Below are 16387 nucleotides of genomic sequence, written 5' to 3' on the forward strand. Positions count from 1 at the left end.
ATATATATTTTTAAAACAGTGTTAGAAAGGATTACCTACACATACTGACCAGCTCATATTATAGACAGAAGCGTGCTACATGGCAGACCAATACGAACTCATCTCTCGGCATGTCTAGCCCACTCATTATCTCAGCCAATCATGGCTAGTGGGAAGGTTGCTGTCTTTTCCATGCCTAGACCAACTAGGCTCGTAATTTAACAATTGTATTTGTATTTACAGATGGCATACAAGTTTGTTATTAAGGCATATGAAAGTTCACATGTTCCAGAAGCCATTTCTGACAAAAAAACGCATTTTGATTTAAAACGTTTACGTTCAAATGGCGCTCCTGTGAAGTAGTGACGCACGACATACGCCTAGTTTCCTGAAACAAGTCACATATTTTGAAAGGATGTTTATTTTAGTAATTTCTTTAGAAACCATTATATTATGCTCAAACTCTACACCCCATACCGAGCACTCTGTTCTGCCACCTCTGGTCTCTTGGCCGCTCAGCCCAGTCCAAGCTCTTCTCTGTCCTGGCACCCCAATGGTGGAACCAGCTTCACCTTGAAGCTAGGACAGTAAAGTCCCTGCCCATCTTCAAAGAGTATCTTAAATAATCCCACAGCACCCCCTCACACCCCCTTCTCTCCCCCACCCCACCACAAGAAAACTACTTTGTGACTTCCCCCCTCTATCATGACTAAGAGCTACTGTCAGAGTGTTCTCTCTATCAGTGTAACTCACCTGGTTTCACGTCCCCTCCATCCTTCTCCTCCTTCTGAAGGTTGTGAACTGTTATCTCCACAGCAGCCTGCACACAGAGAACACGTGACCCTCTACAAAATTCTGAATTGCACACCTTTATAATGTGTACTGTCAAAAGGCCATTTGGGACTCTGCATGAAGTGCAAGACTCACCGGAGACATGCAGCAGAGAGGGGGCAATGCAGGGCTGACGGAGTAAACTAGCAGACAGCATGTAGGGGGCAGTGCAGGGCTGGCAGAGCCGACTAGTGAGCAGAGTGCTGAAACGAACCGTAAACAAGCTGTTGAGGGTCTTGGCAGGGAGCTGCTGGAAGGGTTTCTGCAGGGAGGGCAGTGACGGAGGCTTCAAAAACCATCCGCACCTTGTCCATGAATGAAGGATGAATTTTACTTGTGTAGTATTGTACATTTTGCCCAAGCAGGTGTCCACAGTCTGGTAATATATAGCACTGGTAAGGAACTCCTTTGAAAAGCATGGGGGTGGTGGGGTGGGGGGGGATTTCCATTAAATGGGCTACAAACAGGCATTTACAGTAGGATTTGCACTTAATTGAAAATCTTGTCAGAATACCTGTATTGGAGTGTAGCAACGCCAAGCTCCGTGGCTTGACGACTCATTGCGAGCTCACAGAACAGGGCTCCGGGCAGCCAAGCGGAAATGGAGGAAAACTAGACTCCCTGCGGACCTGTCACCTTTTCACTCCCTCCTCTCTACATTTACTTCCTCTGTTTCTGCTGCTAAAGCCACTTTCTACCACTCTAAATTTCAAGCCTCTGCCTCTAACCCTAGGAAGCTCTTTGCCACCTTCTCCTCCCTGCTGAATCCTCCTCCTCCTCCCCCTCCGTCCTCCCTCTCTGTGGATGACTTTTTCAACCATTTTGAAAAGAAGGTTGACGACATCTGATCCTCATTTATTAAGTCAAATGACACCGCTGGTCCTGCTCACACTGCCCTACCCTATGCTTTGACTTCTTTCTCCCCTCTCTCTCCAGATGAAATCTTGCGACTTGTGACGGCCGACCGCCCAACAACCTGCCCGCTTGACCCTATCCCCTCCTCTCTTCTCCAGACCATTTCCGGAGACCTTCTCCCTTACCTCACCTCGCTCATCAACTCATTCTTGACCGCTGGCTATGTCCCTTCCGTCTTCAAGAGAGCGAGAGTTGCACCCCTCCTCAAAAAACCTACACTTGATCCCTCCGATGTCAACAACTACAGACCAGTATCCCTTCTTTCTTTTATCTCCAAAACTCTTGAGCGTGCCGTCTCTGGCCAACTCTCCTGCTATCTCTCTCAGAATGACCTTCTTGATCCAAACCAGTCAGGTTTCAAGACTGGTCATTCAACTGAGACTGCTCTTCTTTGTGTCACGGAGGCTCTCCGCACTGCTAAAGCTAACTCACTCTCCTCTGCTCTTATCCTTCTAGACCTATCTGCTGCCTTTGATACTGTGAACCATCAGATCCTCCTCTCCACCCTCTCTGAGTTGGGCATCTCCGGCGCTGCTCACTATTGGATTGCGTCCTACCTGACAGGTCGTTCCTACCAGGTGACGTGGCGAGAATCTGTCTCCGCACCACGTGCTCTCACCACTGGTGTCCCCCAGGGCTCAGTTCTAGGCCCTCTCCTATTCTCTCTATACACCAAGTCACTTGGCTCTGTCATATCCTCACATGGTCTCTCCTATCATTGCTATGCAGACGACACACAATTCATTTTCTCCTTTCCCCCTTCTGATAACCTGGTGGCGAATCGCATCTCTGCATGTCTGGCAGACATATCAGTGTGGATGTCGGATCACCACCTCAAGCTGAATTCGGCAAGACGGAGCTGCTCTTCCTCCCGGGGAAGGACTGCCCGCTCCATGATTTCGCCATCACGGTTGACAACTCCATTGTGTCCTCCTCCCAGAGTGCAAAGAACCTTGGCGTGACCCTGGACAACACCCTGTCGTTCTACGCTAACATCAAAGCGGTGACCCGATCCTGCAGGTTCATGCTCTACAACATTCGCAGAGTACTACCCTACCTTACACAGAAAGCGGCACAGGTCCTAATCCAGGCACTTGTCATCTCCCGTCTGGATTACTGCAACTCGCTGTTGGCTGGGCTCCCTGCCTGTGCCATTAAACCCTTACAACTTATCCAGAACGCTGCAGCCCGTCTGGTGTTCAACCTTCCCAAGTTCTCTCATGTCACCCCGCTCCTCCGCACACTCCACTGGCTTCCAGTTGAAGCTCGCATCTACTACAAAACCATGGTGCTTCCCTACGGAGCTGTGAGGGGAACGGCACCTCCTTACCTTCAGGCTCTGATCAGACCCTACACCCAAACGAGGGCACTACGTTCATCCACCTCTGGCCTGCTAGCTCTCCTACCTCTACGGAAGCACAGTTCCCGCTCAGCCCAGTCAAAGCTATTCGCTGCTCTGGCACCCCAATGGTGGAACAAGCTCCCCCACGACGCCAGGACAGCGGATTCACTGACCACCTTCTGGAGACACTTGAAACCCTACCTCTTTAAGGAATACCTGGAATAGTTTAACACTAATCCTTCTACCCCCTCCCCCCCCCCCACACACACACACAAAAAAAAGGGAGTGGTTGTACCACTGGCTATCCTAAGTTGAATGCACCAATTTGTTAGTCGCTCTGGATAAGAGCGTCTGCTAAATGACTTAAATGTAAAAATGTAAATGTAAATGTTCATGTCATCGTCTCCAATCAACTGCATTACAGTTATAAACGATTTTGACTACCACCGATACCTCTATGCTCCAGTGCTTAATTTGAGCCGGATCCTGCCGGAACAGGATCCTACACCTCTCAGATTTGACCTTGTTTGTTCCGGCACCTATTTGCCAGGCTCAGGTACCTCACGCGGCATTATTTATACAATTTGTTCACTGTTTGCACTGTAAACAACATCCCCCGACGAAGTGTCCAGAGCAGCTGCAATTTGGCTCAGTTCAAGACCAAGCAAATTTATAACCCATCCTCTGCCTCCAACGTAAAAAAACAACAAAGAGTCCTCAGAGAAAAGGGTTTTGAACAAGGCCCATTTAGCGGCAGCAAGAATTGTAGACAAGGCTAAAGAGGACACTAACACAGGTTGTAGTTAATGCTCAAAATAAAAACAGACACTACAGCCAGAGTCTTCCGAACAGCTTACAAGACACAGTTTTGAGCAAGAAATGTACTGTCAGGAGTTAAATTGACTTGACATGGGGAGAATTCTCCATTCCAATGTTGCTTGCTCCAACATACAGCAACATATTTAATCCAAAATAAAGCTAAAACTATTTGAAAGAATAGTACAGTGCTCTCCCAAAATCAGCCTACTGCTTGATGAGGCTACTAGTTTGAATAAAAAGAGTGCCTTGATTGTATACATCAGACTTCAGCTGATGGACGTACCAGCAAACATTTTTGATGATCTTGTGGAACTGGAGGATTTATCTGATGGGGGAATTGTCCATAATCTGTTTTCTGCATTAGAGGGTGTAAAGTTTACAGAGGACTTTCTCTCCAAAACCCTCATTGGAATTACGTATGATGGTGCGTCTGTCATGCTGGGACGCAAGAGCGGAGTAGCAAGAAGGCTCCAGGCCCTCTTCCCTAATATAACTGTTTGGCACTGCTTGGCTCACAGGCTTGAGGTCACAGTAGGTGATGTGGTAAAAGAGATGGGAGCTATCAATCATTTAAAAATACTTATGTACAAGCTATATGCGCTTGATAGCTTATCTAACAAAAACCGAATGGAGCTGAGGGAGTGCACAGAGAGTTTAGACATTCAGCTGTGCAAAATCAGCAGGATCTTGGACACTAGATGGGTGGCATCCAGCTTTAGAACTGTAGAGTCTGTGGAAAAATTACCCGGCTCTTCACAAGCATTTCACCACAGCAGCTGAGGATGCCTCCCGCGACGGCGTGAACCCGTTAGAGCTATAGTGGCCTTGCCATGTGCATATCCTCGCATGCATTTGTTAACAATCTAGGCCTTATGTGTGATGCACTTCAAGAACTATCTGAATTGTCACTAAAGCTCCAAAAGAGAGACTGCACAATTATTACTGCACACGGGGCAGTCACCAGGGATGCGAGGGCGTTCAGTGCAATGGCAGAGCAGCCAGGCCGACACACACAATTCAGGAGAACTCTTTCCAAGGCGTCAAACTGAAAGATGGAAGACCCAGCGACAGAGTCCTTAACCAGAGGGAGTTTTTCAAGAGCTTGGCGAGGAACATGGAGGCTAGAATGTTCTCTCAAGGAGGACGGGTGGTGGACAATACAGGGAGGATGCAGGAGCACTGTATGGAGAAACAGAGATAGAATCTCTCTGCCAGCTGTTTGGCATTAACAGTCCACGTACGGTCATACGGGCCTACAGGCAGTACAAGGACACTAATGGTAATGATAAAGGAGACATTCCAGATGGACTTAAAGAGCTGTTGATGGGGGACAGCACCATCCCCATCTTCAGTGCAGAATGCGAGCGGGGATTTTATCAAATGAATCTGATTTGAACTTCAACACGGGCCTCTCTGCATACCTCCACCACATCAGGGCTACTCTTTCTGAACCTTGTTGGCCCACCCCTGACCAAATTCAACCCAGTCCCCTATGTGAGGTCATGGATTTCTAAAGGACACAGATGTGTCACAGACACCAGGAGCAAAATAAGAAATAGGGAGGAGAAGACGCACAAGGAAATGGCTGTGCTGTGGGAGGTTTTGGAAAACTAAGGTATGAACATCTTTTTCATTTACAATCTTGTTCTGTACTGTGAAGTTAATCTGAATATGCGCTTCATATTATCACATAGGCAGGAGGCCTATATATTATATTATGTGTTCTGCTGTACATTGATTTATTTTATTTGAAGTATATTCTGATATCAAATGTTTGTTCTACTGCTACATTGATGTCTTGAAAGGTATATGAAATTCGAGTCTTGTAAGCCCCACAGCTGAGTATGTGTGCGAATGCATATGGCGGGGGTTATGCTGTGACACCTAGAAATGTTGCTGTACATTGATGTCTTGAAAATTAGTCTATAAGAAATTCTGACTTGTAAGCCCCACAGCTATACTAAAGTATGTGGGCATAGTATATGTTTGAGACCAACGCGTGACGGTGGCTGTGTAAGAAGCACCAGTATCTCTCACATACAGTGCATATGGAAAGTACTCAGACCCCTTGACTTTTTCCACAATTTGTTACGTTACAGCCTTATTCTAAAATGGATTAAATAAAACGATTTCCTCAGCAATCTACACACAATACCCCACAATGACAAAGCAAAAACTGTTTTTTATACATTTTTGCACATTTATAAAAAATTTAAAACAGAACTATTCAGACCCTTTGCTATGAGCCTCGAAACTGAGTTTAGGTGCATCCAGTTTCCATTGATCATCCTTGAGCTGTTTCTACAACTTGATTGGAGTCCACCTGTGGTAAATTCAATTGATTGGACATGATTTGGAAAGGCACACACCTGTCTATATAAGGTCCCACAGTTGACAGTGCATGTCAGAGCAAAAACCAAGCCATGAGGTCAAAGGAATTGTCCGCAGAGCTCCGAGACAGGATTGTGTCGAGGCACAGCTCTGGGGAAGGGTACCAAAACATTTCTGCAGCATTGAAGGTCCCCAAGAACACAGTGGCCTCCATCATTCTTAAATGGAAGAAGTTTGGAACTACCAAGACTCTTCCTAGAGCTGGCCGCCCAACCAAGGGAGAAGGGCATTGATCAGGGAGATGACCAAGAACCCAATGGTCACTCAGACAGAGCTCTAGAGTTCCACTGTGGAGATGGTAGAACCTTCCAGAAAGACAACCATCTCTGCAGCACTCCACCAATCAGGCCTTTATGGTAGTGGCCAGACAGAAGCCACTCCTCAGTAAAAGGCACATGACAGCCCGCTTGGAGTTGGCCAAAAGTCACCTAAAGACGCTGACCTTGAGAAACAAGATTCTCTGGTCTGATGAAACCAAGATTGAACTCTTTGGCCTGAATGCCAAGTGTCACGTCTGGACGAAAACTTGGCACCATCCCTACGGTGAAGCATGGTGTTGGCAGTATCATGCTGTGGGGATGTTTTCAGTGGCAGGGACTGGGAGACTAGTCAGGATCGAGGGAAAGATTAAAAGAGTAAAGTACAGAGAGATCCTTGATGAAAACCTGCTCCAGAGCGCTCACGACCTCAGACTGGGGCGAAGGTTCACCTTCCAACAGGACAACGGCCCTAAGCACACAGCCAATACAACGCAGGAGTGGCTTCGGGACAAGTCTCTGAATGTTGTTGAGTGGCCCAGCCAGAGCCCGGACTTGAACCCGATCTAACATCTCTGGAGAGACCTGAAAATAGCTGTGCAGCGACGCTCCCCATCCAACCTGACAGAGCTTGAGAGGATCTGCAGAGAAGAAAGGGAGAAACACCCCAAATACAGGTGTACCAAGCTTGTAGCGTCATACCCAAGAAGACTCTAGGCTGAAATTGCTGCCAAAGGTGCTTCAACAAAGTACTGATTAAGGGTCTGAATACTTATGTAAATGTGATATTCTAGTTTTTTTTTTTTTATAAATGTGCAAACATTTCTAAAAACCTGTTTTTGCTTTGTCATTATGGGGTATTGTGTGAAGATTGATGAGGGGAAAAAACAATTGAATCGATTTTAGAATAAGGTTGTAACGTAACAAAATATGGAAAAAGTAAAGGGGTCTGAATACTTTCCGAATACACTTTCTATGATCTCTCTCCCTCTCTGCTCCGATAGACATGACCCTGAACTCTCATCTCTCAAGCGTTGCACTTAATCATTTATTTAGACTCTATGCTGTAGGCCACCAAAATATTTGATCAACTTCCAAATATTGTTTTACAAAAGAGAAAGAGATAGGCTTTTGGCACGAGTGCATCGGCCATCACCAGTGAGTGAGCTGCGCATCATTGGGTGAGTCAGTGAAACTGCAAAGCATGTTTAGAACTATAATTTCCTCCTCATATTGTATCCTACAATATGTCTCTCCACACACCTAGTCCTAGGCTATTGATGGATTCAAGACAAGGTCATTTTTATTGATCTGTGATTATCAGGTTGTCAGTGTCAAAGTAGCCTGAGATTGTAAAATGATGTAGAATTGCATTCCGGTACCTCAGAACTCCCCAGGTCACCCACCTCTCGTGCTCACTGTTTGTTCCCACACCTCTCGATTTACAAATTAAGCACTGATGCTAGCTATGCTAACCAGCTTATATGAACGGAAGTTAGCATTTAGCAGTCACTTCTTCTAAACCTGAAAAGGGACTACTTCTAAATGTTATGCAGCGGAAATAGCCATATATATGCAAATCGTACTTTGGTAACCACATTGTGGGCCCGTTACAATCAGGCCCCCAGTGTCCGGTCTGGAGCGTGTCATGAGCTCTGCTGGTCGGCTACTGCGTAGCAACCTAGTGGTGCCAAAAGCCATGGTCTGCCCTAGAAAGCCTAGGTAAATTAGAACAGCCAAACATATTTTTTTATACAGCTGTTTTGGCCTCTAAAATGTATTTATTATGATCAAGTTTGATCCCCCCAGTGAATTATTTTAAAGTTCGCTACAAATCGAGATATTTAATTAAATAGTGATCCATTCTGACGACTACATTTATCGTCACAAAGGACCAGATGCTGACACAGACCAATTACGGGCCGGCAATCTACGAGGAGGCTCCATAGACATTAAGGCAAAGATTATGGATATACTGACAAGATACATGTCTCTCCGCCCTAACAATGGGAGTCGTTATCCACAAAGTGGCACGGCGGGCTGTCTAGCTCCCGCCTATCCTTTCTTTGGATTGGTGGAAACATTAATTATTTTAATCATTTTTTATATACAGTATTTGATGAGGGTTGTTGATGTCAACTGCCTGTATTCAATGGAGAGAGATGCTATGTTACTAGCCTCATACCATGAATATGCATATCCATCTCGCGACAACTCCGATATAAAGCATTTTTTCTCAAAGTTGGCGGGATGTCACACTCGTAACAACTTAAGCATTACAAAACTTATATTCAATCAAATAAATATGCATTTATTATAATGGACATATTTGTTTGTCACATCAAGTGCCAATACTTGTGAATGGGAAATTTGCACACTAGGTTGGGTTTTCCTATTAGAATGTGCTACCTAACGTTAGAAACAAAGAGTTAAAAGTTTTTTTGTTTTTTTTACACATGCTAATAATGTATTTATTTGAAAGGGACAGATACAATTCAAACATTGACAGGGTGAGGATGTGTGCTGTGAATGTAATTTGGAATCTCTGAAATCTGAAAGAAGAACACCAAACAATCAATTGTGAAAGTTTTATTGTGGAAAATAATCGTTCAAACAGCCTTTAATTGCGGTAAATGACCTTTCAGGTATTACATTAAAGGTCCAATGCAGCCGTAAAAATAAATACATCTCAATATCAAATCATTTTTGGGTAACAATTAAGTACCTTACTGTGGTCCTCTGTAGCTCAATTGGTAGAGCATGGCGCTTGTAACGCCAGGGTAGTGGGTTCGATCCCCGGGACCACCCATAGGTAAAAATTTATGTGCACATGACTGTAAGTCGCTTTGGATAAAAGCATCTGCTAAATGGCATATTAATTTATTTTCAATTAAAATGGTCAGAAAGAAACAAAGATAGCTGTTATTGGCAGAGAGGTTTGGAACTCTCTTTCTTATTGGTCTATTAACTAAACCTACACTGAACCTACACTGCCTTTCCAGCCCAAACTGCCTCAACGAAGACGACAGACTTTCAATCTCCATTATTACTTTTTTTATTTGTTGGTTTACTTTTTATGCACTTTGAGATTCTTTGAAAAGCGCTATACAAGTTAAATAAATAATAACAATAATAATTAACTAATCTACCGCATGGTGATGTCACCATGGAAGGCCAAAACTCCACCCCACCAAAAACAGGCTGAAATCTCAGTCTGTCTATTCAAACAGCTCTTACACTAAAAGGGCATTATTATAATTTTCACAATTTCACAGTATTATTCCAACCTCATAGTGTGGAAATATATATAAAACACAGGAAAATCACGTTTTTGACTGCACTGGGCCTCTAAATGCAAGGACGTTGCTTTAATAATTAATCAACTGTTCTCTATAAAAATGGTAAATGGGGCTTTCTATAATATTATACTAAACTACAAATTAATTAATTATATTTGAAGAAGTTGCCACATCCATTCATGTTTAATTAAAGAGCATGATGCAGCATCTGCAGCAAATAACACACCTGTATGGTGTGTGTGTATAGGCAGACGTAATGTAGCTTCAAATACTAGCCTAATGTACATTATATACTGTATATATTAAATTATTATAACATCATTCAAAAACCTATTGCATATATTTGTGTCCTAACTATGGTAAACCTATCTAAATTGTGCCTTGAAAAGACTGCCAAGAACTTCCTAATCCTTGGAAAGAATTCATGACTCAAATGTGGTTCCAAAAGTTTTAACCACACAGTAAAATAACCTTAAAGGTGAAAATATCCACCATGACTGTATCATTACGCATCATATGACAATGAATGACAATGTGGGCATAATTCCCGATCATCGGTCTTGCTGTGGCGCCACCCACCTGATTATGGGCAGTTGGTGAGTTTCTTTACGCTCTTCAATCCATAAAAAGAGAATTCCAGAGCATTGCAAATGTTCGTCCTAGTAATTATATTTCTATGGGAATGTCTGTTCTAGTAATTATATTTCTGTACTTGCATTTTTACATTTACGTCATTTAGCAGACGCTATTATCCAGAGCGACTTACAAATTGGTGCATTCACCTTATAGCCAGTGGGATAACCACTTTACAATATGTTTTTTTTTTCTTTTTTTCTTTGGGGTGGGGTAAGGGGGGGTAGAAGGATTACTTGATCCTATCCCAGGTATTCCTTAAAGAGGTGGGGTTTCAAGTGTCTCCGGAAGGTGGTGAGTGACTCCGCTGTCCTGGCGTCGTGAGGGAGCTTGTTCTACCATTGGGGTGCCAGAGCAGCGAACAGTTTTGACTGGGCTGAGCGGGAACTGTGCTTCCATAGAGGTAGGGGGGCTAGCAGGCCAGAGGTGGATGAACGCAATGCCCTCGTTTGGGTGTAGGGACTGATCAGAGCCTGAAGGTACTTCCAGCCATTCAGTCTCGCACATGGGATCCTCACATATTTGCCCAGAAACATGTGATTAAATGATTGGCTTGATGATTCATATTTTTTCAGTCACTCATTCTTTAATCCAGCCCTACCTCAAACACACACATGCCCGCCAACACACACACACAGATTGTGATACCACACTAAACAAGCTTTGTCTCATTCCCACCACCACCCAACCCACCCCTCCTACATGTTTATTCTCCAGTGTGTTCTTACCTGAACCCCAGCCTTGCCAGTGGAACTCTGCTGTACAGGGGATGACGCTGTATGCCGCCAGGATCTCCATGAGCAGAGGCTGCCAGCTGTTGGTTACCATGGTGACTAGGACAATGGCGTATTTGGCCAGTAGGTGGCAGTTGTGCTCTGCAATCTGGAGACCACTCCACTCATCAGTGTCGAGATGGTCATGATGATTCCCAGATAGAACAGAGGGCTTTGTACATCAGTCTGCAAAGGGAAATGTTTATACAGTGCTATGAAAAAGTATTTGCCCCCTTTCTAATTTTCTCTACTTTTGCATATTTGTGATACTGAATGTTATCATATCTTCAACCAAAACCTAATATTAGATAAAGGGAACATAAGTGAACAATTAACACAACAATTACATATGTATTTCATAAACAAAGTTATGCAACACCCAATTCCCCTGTGTGAAAAAGAAATTGCCCCCATACACTCAATAACTGGTTGTGCCACCTTTAGCTGCAATGACTCCAACCAAATGCTTCCTGTAGTTGTTGATCAGTCTCTCACGTCGCTGTGGAGGAATTTTGGCCCACTCTTCCATGCAGAACTGCTTTAACTCAGTGACGTGTGGGTTTTCAAGCATGAACTGCTCGTTTCAAGTCCTGCCACAACATCTCAATTGGGATTAGGTCTGGACTTTGACTAGGCCATTCCAAAACTTCCAATTTGTTGCTTTTTATCAATTTTCATGTAGACTTGATTGTGTGTTTTGGATCATTGTCTTGCTGCATGACCCAGCTGCGCTTCAGCTTCAGCTCACAGACGGATGGTCTGACATTCTCCTGTAGAATTCTCTGATACAGAGCAGAATTCATTGTTCCTTCTATTAAGGCAAGTCGTCCAGGTCCTGAGGCAGCAAAGCATCCCCAAACCATCACACCACCACCACCATGCTTGACCTTTGGTATGATGTTCTTACTGTGGAATGCAGTGTTTGGTTTTCGCCAGATACAGAGCATAACTTTGTTTATGAAATAAATGAAATAAATATGTAATTGTTGTGTTATTTGTTCACTTATGTTCCCTTTATCTAATATTAGGTTTTGGTTGAAGATATGGTAACATTCAGTATCACAAATATGCAAAAGTAGAGAAAATTAGAAAGGGGGCAAATACTTTCTCATAGCACTGTACATATAGAGACATAACCTATTATAAGCCTTATAATATCTGGGTTCGTGGGTTCGATTCCCGCTGGGGTCACCCATATGAAAATGTATGCATGCAATACGGTAAATTGCTTTGGATATAAGTGTCTGCTAAATTATTATATATTATACATTGTTTATTATAAGACATTATATAGTGAGCTCCAAAAGTATTGGGACAGTGAAACATGTTTTGTTGTTTTGGCTCTGTACTCCAGCACTTTAAATTATACATTTACTATGAGGTTAAAGTGCAGAATGCGTTAATTTGAGGGTATTTACATCTATATCGGGTAAACCGTTTAGAAATTACAGCACTTTTGTACGTAGTCCCCCCATTTTAGGGGACAAAAAGTATTGCGACAAATTCACTTACAGTTGAAGTCGGAAGTTTACATACACCTTAGCCAAATGCATTTAAACAGTTTTTCACAATTCCTGACATTTAATCCTGGTAAAAATTCCATGTCTTAGGTCAGTTAGGAGCACCACTTTATTTTAAGAATGTGAAATGTCTGAATAATAGTAGAGAGAATGATTTATTTCAGTTTTTATTTCTTTCATCACATTCCCAGTGGGTCAGAAGTTTACATAAACTCAATTAGTATTTGGTGGCATTGCCTTTAAATTGGTTAACTTGGGTCAAACGTGTCGGGTAGCCTTCCACAAGCTTCCCACAATAAGTTGGGTGAATTTTGGCCCATTCCTCCTGACAGAGCTGGTGTAACTGAGTCAGGTTTGTAGGCCTCCTTGCTCGCACACGCTTTTTCAGTTCTGCCCACAAATTTCCTATAGGATTGAGGTCAGGGCTTTGTGATGGCCACTCCAATTCTTGACTTTGTTGTCCTTAAGCCATTTTGCCACAACTCTGTAAGTATGCTTTGGGTCATTGTCCATTTGGAAGACCCATTTGCGACCAAGCTTTAACTTCCTGACTGATGTCTTGAGATGTTGCTTCAATATATCCATATAATTTTCCTTCCTCATGATGCCATCTATTTTGTGAAGTGCACCAGTCCCTCCTGCAGCAAAGCACCCCCACAGCATGATGCTGCCACCCCCGTGCTTCACGGTTGGGATGGTGTTCTTCGGCTTGCAAGTAACCCCCTTTGTCCTGAAAACATAACAATGGTCATTATGGCGAAACAGTTCTATTTTTGTTTCATCAGACCAGAGGACATTTCTCAAAAAAGTACAATCTTTGTCCCCATGTGCAGTTGCAAATCGTAGTCTGGCTTTTTTATGGTGGTTTTGGAGCAGTGGCTTCTTCCTTGCTGAGCGGCCTTTCAGCTTATGTCGATATAGGACTCGTTTAACTGTGGATATAGATACTTTTGTACCTGTTTCCTCCAGCATCTTCACAAGGGCCTTTGCTGTTGTTCTGTGATTGATTTGCACCAAAGTACGTTCATCTCTAGGAGACAGAACGCGTCTCCTTCCTGAGCGGTATGACGGCTGCGTGGTCCCATGGTGTTTATACTTGCATACTATTGTTTGTACAGATGAACGTGGTACCTTCAGGCATTTGGAAATTGATGAACCAGACTTGTGGAGGTCTACAATTTTTTTTCTGACGTCTTGGCTGATTTCTTTTGATTTTCCTATGATGTCAAGCAAAGAGGCACTGAGTTTGAAGGTAGGCCTTGAAATATATCCACAGGTACACCTCCAATTGACTCAAATGATGTCAATTAGCCTATCAGAAGCTTCTAAAGCCATGACATCATTTTCTGGAATTTTCCAAGCTGTTTAAAGGAACAGTCAACTTAGTGTATGTAAACTTCTGACCCACTGGAATTGTGATACAGTGAATTATAAGTGAAATAATCTGTCTGTAAACAATTGTTGGAAAAATTACTTGTGTCATGTACAAAATAGATGCCAAAACTATAGTTTGTTAACAAGAAATTTGTGGAGTGGTTGAAAAACGAGTTTTAATGACCCCAACCTAAGTGTATGTTAACTTCCGACTTCAACTGTATGTGTCTAAGGATGGGTTGCACCAACAAGGTTTATCTATTCATGTTGTTGCACCAAATTTTAAACCTAGTTTTAAATTAATCCTAGTTCAATTGTATTATTCCTCTAATCTAAGTTTAGTTTTCACTTTAAACCTAGATTAATTTTCAACCTATTTTTTTATTGAATATAAACTTATATTGGAGATTCATTCTAAACTGCCACTTGAGGTGGTTTAACTGATAAAATGGCAGCATATCTACTGTGGAGAGACCAAAACGACAAGAGTTCCTCAGAGAATAATTAGAGACAGGTTGAATCCTGTTGAGTTTTATGATAATGATGAGTAATCGGATCAATGTGCAGGCTGTCTGTGATGACAAAGGTCAGTTCACCAACATCGTAGCTAGATGGCCAGGATCCACCCATGACAGCAGAATCTTTGACAATAGTAATCTGTGTGCAATGCTGGAAAGGGGGGCATATAAAGGCCACCTACTAGGTGACAATCAATATGCATGTAGTAGGCTTTTAAACCCCCAGACACCTGAAGAGACACAACACAATCTCATACTCAATTTGTGCAATTATGTACAGAAAGTATTGCATTTTTGTGCGACTTAATTCATAGGAAAATACAAAAAAAATAGTGCCACTTCATTCATAGCAAAAATAAATGTTTGGGGGGCAAACTTCAGATCAATCTTTTGAAAGTTTTTAGAGCAATGCATGATGGGCAAAGGTGCTCTACACTGCCTTTTTTTTGTGTCCCACATTTATTTATATAGAAAAAGCAACAACCCAATAGTATTAATCAACCAGGTTGTCACCGAAATAATTATAATAGTAGCCTTACCTTACCTTTTTGTTAATGCAAATACTGTTTTCTATGCTTGTTTTCACTTAATAATTTGGGATACAGATGCACTTGTAGTCAGAAAGGACCTTTTTTCATGTAGGCAACAGTAGGCCTACACGATGTTCTTCATAATGCATTTCATATTTCGTGGACCCTACACTTTTCGTGTACATTACACCATTTCTTTCATAATGCATTTTAGAAAAGGCTATGTCGAATTTTATGAGGTTTGCCAGATTTAAGAAAAAATACAGAGTTTTGGTATTTGATTGGGGAATGGGGATGAAGGTATTTGATTGGGGAATGGGGACACATTTTTATGATGGGAAATTATAATACATTTTAGTCATTTAGCAGACGTCTTATCCAGAGCGACTTACAGGAGCAATTAGGGTTAAGTGCCTTGCTCAAGGGCACAGACAGATTTTTGACCTAGTCGGCTCGGGGATTAGAACCAGCGACCTTTCGGTTACTGGCACAACGCTCTTAACCACTAAGCTACCTGCCGCCTAATACACACCATAATACACACACACTCCCTTTGTTTGTACTCATGTTATAGCCAAGTCTTGACTTTTGTATGAATTATTTTTTTTATAAATATTTGTATCTAGTTGTATTCATTATATTTAACTGGTTAAATGTTTGTAGTTTGCATGTTTCAGTAATGATTAACATGGTTAAATAGTCGTAAATCTCTGTTTGATTTAGCTTTTGGTATATTTGGCATTTTTATACATATTCTGTATTCCACTGAAGAAAGCAATAATTAATCAACACACTACTGTAAATAAATGGACACTACCTGTTATAAAATGGAAATTGCTCTCCGTAAATAAATAGTGAGAAATGCTCAGTCTGAAGCCATTAGGCTATGGGTTTCACAGCCCTATGATAATGATACAAGTTATATCAGCTTAAAAAGGGTTTATTTACAACCTATGGGGTAAAAGATGTTGGGAATAGTGGTATAGAATATGTTTCTAAACTCTTCTACATTAATGTGGATGCTACCATGATTACGGATAATCCTGAATGAATTGTGAATAATGATGAGTGAGAAAGTTACAGAGGCATAAATATCATACCCCCTAAAAAAAGCTAACCTACCCTGTTATTGTAATGGTGAGAGGTTAGCATGTCTTGGGGGTATGATATTTGTGCGTCTGTAACTTTCTCATTCACGATTCATTC

Source organism: Coregonus lavaretus (genome assembly GCF_964263955.1).
Source record: "Coregonus lavaretus genome assembly, chromosome: 18".
Taxonomy (NCBI): Eukaryota; Metazoa; Chordata; class Actinopteri; order Salmoniformes; family Salmonidae; genus Coregonus; species Coregonus lavaretus.